Source organism: Stenella coeruleoalba (assembly GCF_951394435.1).
Source record: "Stenella coeruleoalba genome assembly, chromosome: 17".
NCBI classification, from domain to species: Eukaryota; Metazoa; Chordata; class Mammalia; order Artiodactyla; family Delphinidae; genus Stenella; species Stenella coeruleoalba.
The window spans coordinates 38,587,687-38,603,828 of NC_137163.1; the positions used below are offsets into that span (position 1 = coordinate 38,587,687).

Genomic DNA, 16,142 nt, shown 5'->3' on the forward strand with positions numbered 1-16,142 from the left:
TGTGTATGTACTAAGTCCAAGTCCAGAGCAGAGTGACTCTGCCTGAGCTATCACCCCTGATGCCCCATCAATTAGTAACGTCTAATCAACCCAGAAAACCAAAGAAAAGAGGGCAGCCGAACAACTAAGTCCAGACTGAAGCAAATCTGCTTCTAGTTACTTTTCTCTCTTGTTCCAAACACATCTAGGTACAGACTTTAATAAAGGCATGTGCAAAGGCTGGTTTTACTGAATTCCACACCCAGTGGGGATAGCAAATCGTGGACTTAAGTAGCCTCTAGCAACTAGAACCAACGCTGATCGTGCATTTAACTCAAAGGTACTGAACTCTACAAAAAATGCTCAACCTTTCTCAATCTGTCTTGGCATTTTGTGGTTCCATGCTGTATTCCAGGGCCACCAACACAATAAGGAGTCTCTTCTCAGTCTCCTGACTGCCTGGATTGGGTATTTCCTGAAGTGTACAAGAAAGAGTCACTCGAATGCTGCTGGGACAGTGGAAATTCTAATAGGCCTGAAAGCTGATTGCTATACTCTTGTATTTTTCACCTTATTCTTTGAGTCTTCATACCATTAGTCCAAGTGTTTTCAGCCACTGTTTAAAGCAGGTTTGCTGAGGTATAATTAACATACAATAAACTGCACATATTTAAAATATACAATTTGATAAGTTTTGACATATGTTTAAATTCACGGGACCATCACCACAGTTAAGATAATGAACATATTCATTCAAACTCCCAAAAGTTTCTTCATGTCCATTGATAACCCCTCCCTCCTACTCCACCTTGAACCCTTTCACCTTTGGCCCAAGGAAACCGCTGATCTGCTTTCTGTTAATATACATTAGTTGGCATTTCATAGAATTTTGTATAAATGGAAGCACAGAGTATGTATTCTTCTAATGTCTGGCTTCTATTACCCATCATAATTATTTTGAGATCCGTCCATGTTGTAACATGTACAGATAGTTCATTCCTTTTTATTGCTGAGCAGAATTCCACTGTCGGGATGTATCACAGTTAAGGTATCCAACCATCTGCTGATGGATATTTGGGTTGTCTCCAGTTTAGGGCTGTGACAAATAAAACTGCCATAAACATTTGTGTAAAACTCTTTATATGAACATATGCCCTAGCAACAGAATGGCTGGACCATATATGTATGTTTAACTTCTTTTTAAACTGCCAAATTGTTTTCCAAAGTGGTTGTGCCATTTCACATTCCCACTAATGATATATGAGTGTCCTAGTTGTGCCCTATCTCTGCCACACTTGATATGGTCAGTCTTTTTTCATTTTCCTAATGGTGGCATTGTGGTTTTATTTTATATTTCTCTAGTGACTGACCATATTGAGTATATTTTCATGTGCTTATTTGCCAACCACATACCTCTTTTGGTGAAGTATCTATTCACATCTTTTGCCTGTTTTTTATTGGGTTATTTTCTTAATAGTTAGATCTCAGAGCTCTTTATATATTCTGGATATAAGTTCTGTATCAGATCTATGACTTCCAAATATATATATATATATTCCCCATCTGTGATTTGCCTTTTTATTTTCTTAGCACTGTCTTTTGAAGAGCAGAATATTTCAGTTCTGAAAAAGTCTAATTTATCAATTTTTCCCTAAAACTTATTATAAAGCTAATGTAATCAAGACAGTATGGTATTAGAGTAAAGAAAGACTAATAGATCAATAGAGCAGAATAAAGACTACCTAAATGAACATTTATATGGATGGACAGTTGTTTTTCAACAAAGGTACAAAGGCATTTCAGTAGAGAAAGGAGGTTATTTTCAGCAAGCGATGCTAAAACAACTGAATACACATACACACACACACACCAAAAAAAAAAAAAAAACAGGAAAAAAGAACCCACTTCAATCCATGTATTATGGGCTCAATTATTTCCCCCAAAAAAATTCGTATGTTGAAGTCCTAACTCCCAGTACTTCAGGATGTGACTGTTATTTAGAGAGAGGGTCTTTAGAGGGGTAATTAAGTTAAAATGAGGTCATATGGGTGGCCCTTAATCCAACATGACTGGTGTCCTTATTAGAAGAAGTTAGTTCACAGATATGCACAGGGTGAAGACAGCCACCCACAAGCAAAGGAGAAAGGCCTCAGAAAAAAACCAACCCTGCATACCCCACCCTTGGACTTCTGGCCTCCAAAATTGTGAGGAAATAAATTTATTGTTAAAGCCACCCAGTCTGTGGTGCTTTCTTATGGCAGCCTTAACAAACACCATAACTCTCATCATATACAAAACTTGACTCAAAATGGGTCATAGACCTAGATTTAAAACTTAAAACTATAAGAGCTTCTATAAGAAAATATTTGTGACCTCGGGTTATACAAAGATTTCTAAGATACAATACAAAAAGTAGGATTCATAAAGGAAAAACTGATGTTAGATTTCAACCACGTTTTAAGCATTTTTCCTTTAAAAAGTGTAATGCAGAGCACCTATATATATAGAACAGGTATAAAGAGAGCTGCTTTTGAAGGGGGCAAGGATTCTGGGTGGCTTCCTTAGTCCTTCTATCACCTTCCTTTGTGGTCTCTAAGACAGTTCTGCAGAACACAGGGCCCAAAGAATAAAACGTGGAAACCACTGGATTTTATTAACAGGATGTTTGGATCTGTCCAAAATAATAACCACTAGCTTTTACTGAGAGGCTATTTATGTGTTATGTAATGTGATAGCAGCTTTTTTATATTTTTTCTCTTTTAATCCCATGAGGTAGGTGTTATTTACATTCACGCATGAGGAAAATTAAGGCTCTCAGAGCTGGTACCTTTCACAGCTGGAATCTGAACCCAGTTCTGACCCCCAAGTCCATGATCTTTCAGGGGCACCTCACAGTATCTTGAAATCAAACATAAAAGATAAGAACCTGGGCTTTGTGTGGACGTAAACCAGTTGTACAAAATAACTGTCAATTCTAAAAAATGAAATGATTTCCCTAGAAAAATAAACTCTAGCTAAAAATAATATATTATAAACATCCAGATATACTTCCTATAAAGCCACATCAGCACGTGATAGTGTGCTATAGGGCAAAGTTTTTTGGTAAGCCCCTCTCCCAGACACACACATGCCTTCCCTGCTATCAAGCAAGTGGTACATGGGGGGCTGCAGCTGATAAATTCCATTTGTTTAAAGGCCTGGGTAGTTTACTGTCCTCAGTTCAGAAGACGAGTAGGATAGCAGAACGGTTATGAATATATTAATATCATACAAAGAATAAAGAGACTGAGCCCTGATTAGGTTTGATGCTATTAGTAGAGGTAACAGTTAAAACAATATCTAGGGGCTTCCCTGGTGGCACAGCGGTTGAGAGTCCGCCTGCCGATGCAGGGGACGTGGGTTCGTGCCCCGGTCCGGGAAGGTCCCACATGCCGCGGAGCGGCTGGGCCCGTGAGCCATGGCCGCTGAGCCTGCGCGTCCGGAGCCTGTGCTCTGCCACGGGAGAGGCCACAACAGTAAGAGGCCCACGTACCGCAAAAACAAACAAACAAAAACAACAACAACAACAACAAAAAAAACTAATCCCTATCAAGTCCTAAGGACTTAATATCACATTATCTCATTTAATTCTCACAACTCTGTGAGCTAGGTATCAATAATGTTGTGTTATAGATGGTAAAGAGACTTAGGATAAATGATGAGGTCAAGGTCACACAGTAAATGAGGAACAGAGTCACAATTTGCACCTAGATCTGTGACTGCAGAGCTGGTTCTCTGAACAACTGCTGTAATCTACCTCTGTCAGGTAGAGTGAGAGCAAAGAAAACAGAAAAGCTCTCCACCCTCTCCATTGTCCCTCCACTCCAGTTCCCTGGGGTAGGGTAATCACTCCCCTGGTCATCCTACAGACCCTACAGAGGGGGCTCCCCATTGGAGAAGTCAACCCCGGGCTGCTGGGAGAGGAAAATGAGGGGTGCTGGATGGATGGTGCAGACAGCCCTGACCTGGAGGTGGTGAAGTCACGTCTGTGGGCAATTTGTCTGCATGGCAGTTTATCTGCATATGACGGCATCACAGACTTCAGGCCGGCTTGTGCATATCAAGCAGACAGGCCGCCTTCTTCCCATGAGCCAAAAACCCAGCCTGGCCAGCCCTCCTCGCTCAAAATCACCTCACACCGAAAAGGCCTTAGAAGGAACGGGGAAATGCTGGTCACCCATACTTCTGCACTTTGTCAACAGAGCGCTGGAGGCTCAGAAGGGAGGTTCTTACCTGAGGGTCATTAACAGCTGCTTCTTCCCTATGAAGTTTTAGGCAAAATCCTCAGCCACACAACAGTTTAATCAACACACATCCTGAGACTTTTACGGCTTTAGTTTTTCTTGTTAGAAGGTTTCGCCTCTCTCCAACATAATTACAAGTTCCATATTTTTGCCCTAAGGCTAAAATGTAAATCGTTTCCTGGTATACCACAACTTCCCAGCACTGACTATGTAAGGCAAGGCTGCATAGCATTTAAAATTAAAAACATCATTTTCCTGAGTGTGTGTGTGTCATTATGATGTTTACCAATGTGTTTTTGCTGGTTAAGTCCCAGTTCTTATGCATTTCATTTCAGGCAAAGGCCTGCTGGCATCAGGATATAAGCTAAGCAATTTACCCTAAAACTTGCCAGTTTTCCTTCTCTTTGGATTCTCTGAGTGCCCTCAGAGCATACTGTATGGGTCTCCAGAATACTGATTCTAACACCTATAACCCTATAACCAGCAGGGGCTAAATTCATCTCTGTTGGTTAAAGTCCTCCTTTGGTCCCTGAGAAATGCCGCTCCCACTCAATTAGCCCTGAGAGCATCGTCATTGACAGGCCTGGGTAAAAATCCTGACCCCTCCACTTATAAGCTTGCACAAACGTCTTTCACCTCTCTGAACCTGTGTCTCCTCCTTCACAGTGTGGGAATGATAATATCAGACTCACAGAGTTCTCAAAAGTGGCACAGGTTTCTAACAGACACTGGGCATAAAATCAGTGCTTAGTAAATGTTAGCTCCTTTCACCTTCTCTGCGCTTCTTATTCACGCAGCTCCCAATTCTACCCCTGACAATAGACCCCAGATCTGCAGGAGTCGTAGGGAGGAGAATGAGGTTTGTCATCACAGCTCAGGAAATCATTAGAAATGGAACAGCCTTTTAAAAGCTAGACTGTGTTGAACAACCTCACAGGCTCTGTCCAATAAAACTAAGAGGGAGCCACGTGGCTAAGAGTTTGGCTTCTGAAATCAGAGAAACCTGGGTTCAAGCTGCAGCCCTCTCAGGACTAGCTTTGTGACCTTGACCAAGTTACCTCACCTCTCTAAACTGCAGGTGCCTTGTGTGTAATTGGGGAGATAATAGTAGTGGCCTGCTCTGCAGCGTTAGCAAGAGTATTAAATGACAACTTGAATATAAAGGGTCTAACACAGTAGCCAGCCTGCTGTAAATACTCAGTGTCAGTGAGCATTTCCTTTACTAACAGTGCCAGGCAGCACGCCCTTGTCATACTAGCCAGAGACATGGCTCCTTGTCAGCATGCTGCCACCTTACTCGCGGCATAACTGCTCTGCACCTCAGTCTCCTCATCCATAAAATAGTAATGAGATGGAGCTTCCCTGGTGGTGCAGTGGTTGAGAGTCCGCCTGTCGATGCAGGGGACGCGGGTTCGTGCCCCAGTCCGGGAAGATCCCACATGTCGCGGGGCGGCTGGGACCCTGAGCCATGGCCGCTGAGCCTGCGCGTCCGGAGCCTGTGCTCCGCGACGGGAGAGGCCACAACAGTGAGAGGCCCGCGTACCGCAAAAATAATAATAATAATAATAATGGCCATAAAGCACCGTGAAAAATATGGTATAGAAATTTTAGAAGTTATGATTATTATCATACAAAATGCTATAGAAATGTTAATGGATGCTAATCATAAGGTTCTTAAGTTCATCCAAAAAGCAACTTGGTCTGAATAGGGTTTAACTGAGTGCGAAAATCAATCAATCAATCAATCAATTAACCCAGAAGCAACCGTTAGTCAGGAAATCACACTTCAAAGAAGGGTTTTAATGCTTCATACATATTTATGTGGTCTATTTCTGACTTTGGAAATCAACAGCCCATTTTTCTAATACTAAAATCTCTTCTCTCACTGGAGCCTTGGGGGAAAGAGAAGAAAGAAAACAAGAGAATAAATTGAGCCCTGTGAAGTCCGATGAAAGGTAGGACAGGGATGGAGCAAGGTGAGCCAGCCCACCCCGCAGAGCCCTGGAGCAGCACACTTACTGGCTTCGTCCCAGGAGACAGGATATGCAACACACTGTTCCCCCACCAGAACACCAGAAAGCAAGGGGATGAGGCCTCCACAGTAGGTGCCTGGGTTCCAACTTCTCCTTAGGAAACATTACTCAGAGCTTTCCTTTTCCAGGGTTTAGCTTTGGTGGGAGAAAGAGGAGGAGTTCATTTATATCCCCTTCAAGAAGCTTATCAGTAAGTATGTATTGAACATCTACTGTATGGGAAATACGGAGAGTTAACACTTAGCTCTCACCTTCAAGGAAGTAGCTCACAGTCTAACTGGTGATTCAATACCTGAGACAATCATCAATGCAAGTGATAAGCCGGGATGTGGAAGCAATAAGAAGACTGGTAAAGGAGTTCTAGTGTGAAAAAGTTGGAAGATAACCCAAGATGAGTTAAGTGAGAGAGAATTCAGCCCCTGAGAATGAATTAACAACACAAAAATAAATACAAAATATGAAAAGCTAATAATAATAGTAACAATAATAATAATAACTAAAGAGAAAGCCAAGAGCCACCTGAGATCCCTAACTCATCAAAATTTAGTAACAGGCTAATGACTGGTCTTCTTAGCACGGTAGTAGGCTAGATGTGCATAACAGGGCTTCTCCTCACTTCTCATTATAAAAACCACACACACACACAAACCACACACACACATAATGACTGGCAAAGTACAGAAGCCAAAGATCAGAAGGAAGAGTCACTCACTGTGGGTGTAAAAATTCCATTTAATACAGCCTCAGTGGGAGTGGGTTAGGAAGAACATCCTTAGACCGTACATCACAGGCTTCATCTTCACAGCCAGACAGAAAGAATGGTCCCAAAGAACACAGGCAAAGACCTCAATCACCTCTAGAGTCAGCACCAAATTTCAGAATACAGGGGCTTCAGTGGTCAGAAAGATGGTCAGCAACAGCATCCAGTTCTATGAGAACTCTCTTTTCTGCAGTCATGGACTCCTACCCAAACCAGTCTTCCCGTCCTATCGGCTCTGCCTGCACTACTTTGCTAAGAGACCTCGGCTCTCCTAACCTAGCAAGATTATAGATATAGGTGGAAGCACAGTTTTTTAGGAAAAGTATTACAAATAGGAGCAAAGACAGGAAGAGTTCACATTCTGGAAGAGCATGTTAAAGAGTAGTTAACATTTTACACTATTTAAATAACTGCATATCGCATGTAACCTTATCGTTAAAAAAAATGCAAGGGTTGTATTAAGAGGATATTAACTGTCCATCTAAATCCTTGATAGATGAATGCCTGCTAGACATAAAAATAAGAAATAAAGAAAACATGAATTAAATTTTTACATTAAATCTGAGCAGAACAATGGGAACCGTTAAGTGGAGTGAAAAATGATTCACCTATTCTTTTTGTCAATAAAAACAAAGGCTGGCTAGATCTCACACAATTCAAGAATAAAAAGTAGAAAAAGAGGGCTTCCCTGGTGGCACAGTGGTTAGTAATCTGCCTGCCAATGCAGGGGACTTGGCTTTGAGCTCTGGTCCGGGAAGATCCCACATGCCGTGGAGCAACTGAGCCCGTGAGCCACAACAGAAGAAGCCACTGCAGTGAGAAGCCCGCACACCTCAAAGAAGAGTGGACCCCACTCGCCACAACTGGAGAGGTCCCACGCACAGCAAAGAAGACCCAATGCAGCCAAAAATAAATTGATTAATTTTTTAAAAAAAGTAGAAAAAGAGCCAGTAATGGGCTTATGAAAAACAAAAAGCCTCCAGCAAAAGAAAAATGAATAATATCCTAAAACTGCAAAGAAAGAGAAACTAAAAACAGTTTTCTACAAGTGAAAAATTAAATCCTATTTTGTCATCTTCATAAAGACATAAAAGGTCACCATCTCTATGAAACAAGATCAGAACACACGCTCAGATTAGAGAACAAACTGCCAAAAGACTTGGCTAAAATATGAAGATATAAGAAACCCAAAGGGCAATCAGGGATTTTAAAACATACTAACAACAATGAAGAATAGAATGACATTGCAGAAAATAGAATTTGTGACAGAGTAGCACTTCTCAAATTTTCAAGTGCTCATGAATCCCTTAAGGGCCTTGTTAAAATATAAATTCTGATTCAGCAGTTTTGGAGGGGGACCCAAATTCTGCATTCCTAACAAGTTCTTGATGATGTTGAAACTGCTGCTGCATAGACCATGTACATGGCAAAAATACAGAGGACAAGCTTGAAAAATTCTCCCAGAATACAGAGAAACAAAAAAGTACACAAAGGAAGATGGTAGGTAGGCCAAACACAGAATATATATCCAAGGTACTGTAGTTATGCTAGATTTTAAAATAAAAAGACAGTGTTCTGGTTTGACCCAAAATCATTGAGAAAAATCATACCTAAATAAATTACACACACACAGACATACACACACACATATACCAGATCCAGGCAACAAAACAACTGCTACAAAGGCAAACAGGGAGGGAAAAGGAAGGAAAGAAGCAAAAGGCTGCTTTCAGACTTGCCCATCCTAAATATAAGGAACAAAAAAGGTATCAATTTACACACAGATTTTAGAGAAAAAAACTGTGCCCAAAGAATATGACACCCAGACAAGCTACTGTGTGTGTCGCAAAGCAGTAGAACAATATTTTCAGATGTGAATATGCTTAGCAAAAGCATGACACATCCACACTCCCTGAGAATGCTACTTAAAGACATTCTGGGGCTTCCCTGGTGGCACATTGGTTAAGAATCCGCCTGCCAATGCAGGGAACACGGGAACAAGCCCTGGTCCGGGAAGATCGCACATGCCGTGCAGCAGCTAAGCCCTAGCACTACAACTACTGAGCCTGCACTCTAGAGCCTGCGAACCACAACTACTGAAGCCCGTGCACCTAGAGCCCATGTTCTGCAACAAGAGAAGCCACTGCAATTAGAAGCCCGGGCACTGCAATGAAGAGTGGCCCCCGCTCACCGCAACTAGAGAAAGCCCACGCACAGCAACAAAGACCCAATGCAGCCAAAAATAAATTAATTAATTATTTTTAAAAAGACATTCTGCCTTAAGGGTCTAATCAAAATTAAGAACTGATTAATAGGAAAGTCACAGTATTAAAGGACTGTTAGCGTTAATCCAACTCAAGGCTGCTTACAAATGACAAATCTAAAAGAAAATGAGGTATAAACTAATAGGCTGAATAAAGCTATACCAGGCAAAAGTAGAAAAAGAGAAAGAGAAGATGGTATTGTACATACAAAACATAAAGGAATTCAAGACAAAAATTACTAACTAGAAAGAGGGTTACTTTCGGAAGGTTTTCTTTTCTTTTTGTTTATGGTTTCCTTTGCTGTGCAAAAGCTTTCAAGTTAAATTAGGTCCCATTTGTTTATTTTTATTTTCATCATTCTAGAAGGTGGATCGAAAAAGATCTTGCGATTTATGTCAGAGAGTGTTCTCCCTATGTTCCTCTCTAAAAGTTTTATAGTATCTGGCCTTACATTTAGGTCTTTAATGCTTTTTTTTTTTTGCGGTAGGTGGGCCTCTCACTGTTGTGGCCTCTCCCATTGTGGAGCACAGGCTGCAAACATGCAGGCTCAGCAGCCATGGCTCACGGGCCCAGCCGCTCCATGGGATGTGGGATCCTCCCAGACCAGGGCATGAACACGTGTCCCCTGCATCGGCAGCCGGACTCTCAACCACTGCGCCACCAGGGAATCCCCCTTTAATCCATTTTGAGTTTATTTTTCTGCATGGTGTTAGGGTGTGCTCTGATTTCATTCTTTTACATGTAGCTGTCCAGTTTGCCCAGCACCACTTATTGAAGAGACTGTCTTTTCTCCAATGTATATCCTTGCCCCCTTTGTCATAGATTAGGTGACCATAGGTGCATGGGTTTATCTCTGGACTTTCTATCCTGTTTCATTGAACTATATTTCTGTTTTTGTGCCAGTACCGTGCCATTTTGATTACTGTAGCTTTGTAGTATAATCTGAAGTCAGGAAGCCTGATTCCTCCAACTCTGTTTTTCTCTCTCAAAATTGCTTTGGCTATTCGGGGTCTTTTGTGTTTCCATACAAACTATAAAATTTTTTGTTCTAATTCTGTGAAAAATGCCATTGGTAGTTTGATAGGGATTGCACTGAATCTGTAGATTGCTTTGGGTAGCACAGTGATTTGCACAATATTGATTCTTCTAATCCAAGAACATGGTATATCTCTCCATCCGTGTGTGACATCTTTTATTTCTTTCATTCAGTATCTTATAGTTTTCTGAGAGAAAATATTTGCAAACAAAGCAACCGACAAGGGAATAATCTCCAAAATATACAAACAGCCCATGCAGCTCAATATCAAAAAAACAAACAACCCAATCAAAAAATGGGCAGAAGACCTAAATAGACACTTCTCCAAAGCAGACATACAGATGGTTTCAAAAGCACATGAATAGATGCTCAACATCACTAATTGATATCAGAGAAATGCAAATCAAAACTACGATGAGGTATCACCTCACACCAGTCAGAATGGCCATCATCAAAATCTCTACAAACAGTAAATGCTGGAGAGGGTGTGGAGAAAAGGGAACCCTCCTACACTGTTGGTGGGAATGCAAACTGGTACAGCCACTATGGATAACAGTATGGAGGTTCCTTTAAAAAATGAAAATAGAGCTACCATATGATCCAGGAATCCCACTCCTGGGCATATATCTGGAGAAGACCATAATTCAAGAAGATACATACAATGTTCATTTCAGCACTATTCACAATAGCCAGGACATGGAAGCAACCTAAATGTCCATCAACAGAGGAATGGATAAAAAAGATGTGGTACATATATACAGTAGAATATTACTCAGCCATAGAAAAGAACAAAATAATACCATTTGCAGCAACATGGATGGACCTAGAGATTCTCATACTGAGTGAAGTTAAGTCAGACCGAGAAAGACAAAAATCATATGATATTGCTTATATGTGGAACCTAAAAAAAGGGTACAAATGAACTTATCTACAAAACAGAAATAGTTACAGATGTAGAAAATAAATGTATGGTTACTGGCGGGTAAGAGGACGGAAGGATAAATTGAAAGACTGGGATTGACATGTACACACTACTATATATAAAATAGATAACTAATAAGTACCTCCTGTATAGCACAGGGAACTCTACTCAATACTCTGTAATGGCCTATAGAAGAAAAGAATCTAAAAATGAGTTGACATATGTATTTGTATAATAGGTTCACTTTGCTGTATACCTGAAACCAACACAACATTGTAAATCAATTATACCCCAATAAGAATTTTAAGAAAAGAAAAAAGGTCACTTAATATTGAAAAAAAATACAATGCAAATTTATTTCCATATCAGAAAGCACACTAATTACTTACAAATAACACTTTATCCTCCTGCAAGCCAACTAAAATGACAATTTCAAAAAGTACAACAAAAGAAAATAAAAGCAAAAAGTAACTGAAGAAATAATAGAATAAAAACTTTCAAACCTGAAGATATCTGTCTTTAAGTTAAAAGAATCCAGAAATGTTCACCAGGATAAATACAAAAAGCAATTCTTAGTTACATTTGACAAAATTCACAATACTGAAGTTAAAAAGAAAATATTAGAAACTTCCAGAAGGAATAATTCAGGTTACCTAGAAAGTAAAGACAATCAGAGTGGCATCAGACTTTTTATCAGGAATGGTACATGCTAACAGACAAATGAAAAGATAAAGGAGCAATACTTTCAAATTGCTAAGAAGAAATTATTTTAAATCTAGGATTCTATACCTAGCAGAATATCAGTCAAGCATTAGGTCAAAACAAAGACATTTTCAGAAAAGCAAGGACCTAGAAAGTTTATCTTTGATGTACCTTTCCTGGAAAAAGCAAATCACTTGAATATGAACCGCAGAGGGAAAAAATGGAATAAAAAGAGAGGAATGTACAGGATGTAAGGAATAGTGGAACAAAGTATGGAAGGTTTATTATAACTAGAGAACAAAATGCTCTAAACCTTCCCCAACTAAAAGTGATAACATAGTTGGATGGTAGATAAAGAGAGGCAAAAAGAATGTTAAATTGGGAAATTCATTTCTTCATCTTAAATAACAGAGTCAAAAAATGTTTTAAAATAATGAATCAAGAAGTTTCAGTTTAACTATTTTTTTAATTATAAAGGTTGTTTAAAAATTAAAATTAGGAGGACTTTGAGGCGAGGTAAAGGTAGTATAAATAATTTAAACCTTAGTCTTTTATATTGAAAAATCAATATATAATATCAACAGTTAATAAATTAAGAATGAAAGATAAAAACATTATTAAAGTTATGGAAGTAACCACTAGAAGAAATAAAAATAGTTTAAAAATATTCAAAAATAATTACCACTGAAGTGTGACATTGCAGGTGGGGAGTCTGAAAAAATATTTTACTTTTCATTTGATGTCCTTCTCTATTACTTGGCTTATTTCCAGGTAAAGGTATTACTTTTAGGATTTTTCTAAAGAAGTAAAAGTTAGAATCTAGAATAAATATATAGGAATCATTAAGCTTTATGTGCCAAATATTATGGGATAAAATATAAAACAAAAATTGTCAGGAATATAAATAAAAATTGACAAAAGTTCAATTTGAAAAAGAAAGTAATTTACTACTCTCTATAATAATATATCAAGTAAATCACAATAAACAAAAATTGTTTTGAATTAATAATTATATACTTTGGGCCTCTAAAGCCAATACAATTTAAAATATCTATGAAATATTTATAAAAATTGACCATGTAATTGATCACATGATGAATATCAGGACTTTCCAAACAGTATAAATTATAGACTACATTTTCTAATCACAATGCAATAAAAATAGAAATTAATAACAAAATAATTTAATATTTTGTGAAAAAAGAGTTTTAAAACCATAGTCCAATTATTGTACCAAATGAAAAATTAAATTAAAAGTAGATCCTCTATGAAACAGAAATAGAGTTACAGATGTAGAAAACAAACATCATTACCAGAGGGTAAGGAGAGGGGGGATAAACTGGGAGATTGGGATTCACGTATACGCACTACTATATACAAAATAGATAACTAATAAGGACCTACTGTATAGCACATGGAACTCTACTCAATGCTCTGTAATGCCCTATATGGGAAAAGAATCTAAAAAGCGTGGATATATGTATATTTATAACTGATTCACTTTGCTGTACACCTGAAACTAATACATTATAAATCAGCTATACTTCAATAAAAAAAATTTTTTTAAACGTAGATCCTATTTAAACCTAATGAAAATAAAAACTAACTATAATTGTATGCATTCCTGACAAAGCCACTTAGAGTAGCTCTGGAACAAAACATAAGGAATTGGGAACTGTTGTTGTTTCCTGATGAGCAGATGACTGGGGCAGGGGAAGGAAGGAGACTCAATTTTCTGCGCAAGTCTTTTTGTAAACTTTGAATGTTGCACCATGTGTATAAAGGAACACAAAATATGTAACTATTTCAAAATCAAATTAATAGACTTAAATATTTTTATTACTAACCAAGAATTTTGTTTAAATGAACTATTCAATCAACTTAAGAAGCTAGAAAAGAAAGAAAAAAACAACTGCAAGAAACACAGGAAGAATAAAATAACAATCTAAGCAGAAAACTAATGAATTTTAAAAGAATAAAATAAATAGGTGGATAGACAGGTGGGTAAATAGATAAATAGAAGGGGTGATTAGTTGGGAAAAATTGACAAAGTTCTGACAAACCTAAATAAAAAAGAAAGAAACAAAATTAGAAAGGAAGTAGAAAATAAAAGAATTCACCATTTACAAAGTGCCATACACTGTGTTTCAAATATTTGGCATAGATCATTTCTTTCTATTGTATTTACCGACACATAAGTAAACATGTCTTAAGAATTAAAGAGAATTCTACACATAATTACATTTTAACAAATTTAGAAATCTCAATAACGTGAACAATTTTCTAGAAGTATGAATTAATAAAATTTATTCAATGGAGTAAGAAAGCTGAATATCCATGGAAGACATTGCAAATGTTACCAAGAGATAATTTGTAAAACTGGCTCTAGAACCAGACAGTGCTATGGGCAAGACCTTGAAAGTTTTCAAGAGACTGATTAACGTCCACATTGTATAATCTATTCCAGAGCATATAAAATTATGAAAAGCTATCCCAATTCATTTTACAAGGTTAACATAACTCGAATGCCAAAATATGAAAATGACTAGTATATTCCAAAGACGGTTCTGTGGACATTAGTGTCATTTTCTGAGAGGGAAGGTCCATTGTGGACTAGTTTGGAAAACACTCTCTCAGAAATTTACAGCATGTATTAGCATATTAAAGTCTTTGAGAGGCCAGAAGTAAAGAAATTTGTTTAAATGTTTTTATCTGTCTTTCTCAAATGTGTTTGACCATCGAATCCTTTTTGTTCCTCATAATATTCCTTTTTAGAAAACACTTCAATCAATGGTACTCCAGACATGATTCATTTATGGATACAGTTGTGAAAATCCTAAATGAGGAACCAGCGAAATTAAGTCAAGTATATTAAAACAATAAGCCAGCACAATCAAGTAGGGATTACCTCAGGAATACAGGATTATTTAATATGAGAAAGTATGTTAATATAACACATTAAACAACACTAGGTCAAATGAGAAAGAGCACATAATTATCAAAAAGGACAAAAGATCATTTGTTAAATTCAACACCTTTTTTTCTGATTTTTAAGCCTCCTAGTGATCTAGGAAGCAAAGTGTATTTCTTAATCTCTCAGACCAATTGCCAATCCCTTTTAGCAGCAAATTACTAAAATTGCTGTCATTAAAATCAGGAAAAGGTAAGGATGTCCAGGATCACTACTAACATTCAAGAAAAGAAAAAAGATATATAAATATTTGAAAAGGGGATTGCACTCCCTTCAGCAGCACATATACTAAAAAATTGAAAATAGAACAGAAATTATAATTATTTGCACAAGATGACTGTTTTCCTAGAAAAATAAGAGAATCAAAAAACTATTGAAACTAATAATAACACTCAACAAATTGGCTAAGTATAAAATATATATTCAAGATTCAGTTTTCTATATACTAGCAATAACCAATTAGAAAATGTAACAAGGGGAAGGTCTAAATTCACAATAGCTACAAACTATAAATTACTTAAGTAAAATCCTGAGAGATGAAACAGAAAATTTAAAATGTTTTGGAGGGTAGACTAAATAATGGAAAATGTCAATTATTCCCAAATAAATGTATATTTCTGGAATAATGCCAAGCATTGAGTATGGCAAAACTTGTGCATGAAGATAGTTATGGTAAAAAAAGAAAAAGTAAAATCAGTGGAAATGTACCCAAACCAGATATTAAATTGTATAATTATCTTTTAATTAATTAAAACAGTATAATACCAATGTAAGAATCAATAGACAGATCAATGCAACAAAACAAACAGGCCTGAAATAGACTCATATATTATAACTTAATATACGACAAAGTACACATCACAAGCCCACATGGAAAAAATGGATTACTATATAAGTGATTTGTGTAAAACTATTTCGGAATTAAAAAAATCAACTTATGGTCTCACTTCAAACCATACAAAAATGGATTTTCAATAAATTTTAGAATTATGAAAATATATTTTTGAACAGAATAGATAAATATTTGCCAAATTTTAGAGAGGAAGAATTTTCTAGACCTTATAGCCACTGGAAGGGCTCACAGGATGATGAAATGACATGGGATCATGAAACCTGACTCTCAAAACCTTTAATGAAATGAGCAAAAATAATTTAATGACCAGCCAGAAATCACCAACAACACCCAGAAAAA

The 16,142-nt window shown here is 37.5% G+C and overlaps 1 protein-coding gene across 11 annotated transcripts in view; it reads right to left on the bottom strand.

The window, feature by feature from the left end:
* The window catches only part of CPQ (carboxypeptidase Q), a 487,312-nt gene that overhangs the window by 369,744 nt on the left and 101,426 nt on the right, over positions 1 to 16,142 (bottom strand). The gene's annotated exons all lie outside the window — the stretch shown is intronic.